Here is a 935-nt window from a genome sequence, read left to right as displayed (position 1 = left end):
CATCACTGCACAGCTGTAGTTACACTTTTCAAGGAGTCTCCTCCAAATCAGTTAATGTCACACTTTACTATAGTTTTAATTCCAGTTAAGTTTGTAACCCCAGAATTCTTGAATTGTCATTATTTCCACATAGGAGAATGTAAAGAAGTCCTACAGCAGTCAGAATGTTTTAGCATGATTTCCATAATAACTATGAACCTGAGCTAGCTCATTATCATAGTGATCAATTTGTTAATATTTGAACATATAGTGCTTGATATTTATAGAAATTCTAAGAGTTTAAAAACAAAAATACATTTCTCCCTGGTATGTTCCACATTTAAGTTCCATTTAAGTAGCTTTCAGAAAAAAATAAGGCACTTAAATATCTACCCAATGCATGGAAATTTAAAATCGACTTGAGACATATACCTTTGAAAGTAATTTGATTGCAATTTTTTACCTTAACTGATACTTGATGTTCTTGTGGCTTTAAAAAATGTGATCCTCATTGACTTCGTGAAGAATCATAATTCTTAGTCTTTTTTTTCCATCTGTGAACTCCAGACAGGATCCAAAGAGGAGGTGTAGTTTTCCCCTCTAGATTTTATGGAGAGTTCCTTTACCCTTTTGTGTTAGCCTCTTAAAGTATTTCTTAGTCTTTTAATAAGCAATGATTAGCTAGTACTAAGGCATTATTGTGGTTGGATGTTTCAGGTATTCCTTTAGAAATGATGCATTCTGTCATGTGACCCTTTAAAATTAAGCATTCGACATTTCTTTTTTGTTGACTAACTAAATAATAAAGGTTGTGGATTGGTTCTTCTGCTATTTGTGTTCCTTTGGCTCCCAAAATTACATGGGAACCTGCACGTCTGTCTGTAGAACGCTGATGTATCTCCTTTCTGCAGATTCACGAGTCCTTAATCATGTTAAATTTCCTGAGACTTCTGCCA

The 935-nt window shown here is 33.9% G+C and overlaps 1 non-coding gene across 1 annotated transcript; it reads right to left on the bottom strand.

Annotated features, from left to right (window-relative positions):
• Nucleotides 1-531: 531 nt before the first annotated feature.
• LOC116079458 lies at nucleotides 532-653 on the bottom strand. The gene has a single exon (XR_004114005.1). It is a non-coding gene; the product is annotated as a small nucleolar RNA SNORA26 (small nucleolar RNA).
• Between the last annotated feature and the right edge of the window lie 282 nt (nucleotides 654-935).

Source organism: Mastomys coucha, unplaced genomic scaffold (genome assembly GCF_008632895.1).
Source record: "Mastomys coucha isolate ucsf_1 unplaced genomic scaffold, UCSF_Mcou_1 pScaffold5, whole genome shotgun sequence".
Classification (NCBI taxonomy): domain Eukaryota; kingdom Metazoa; phylum Chordata; class Mammalia; order Rodentia; family Muridae; genus Mastomys; species Mastomys coucha.
The sequence above is the reverse complement of the archived record's forward strand: the minus strand, read 5'-3'. Positions and strand labels throughout refer to the sequence as shown.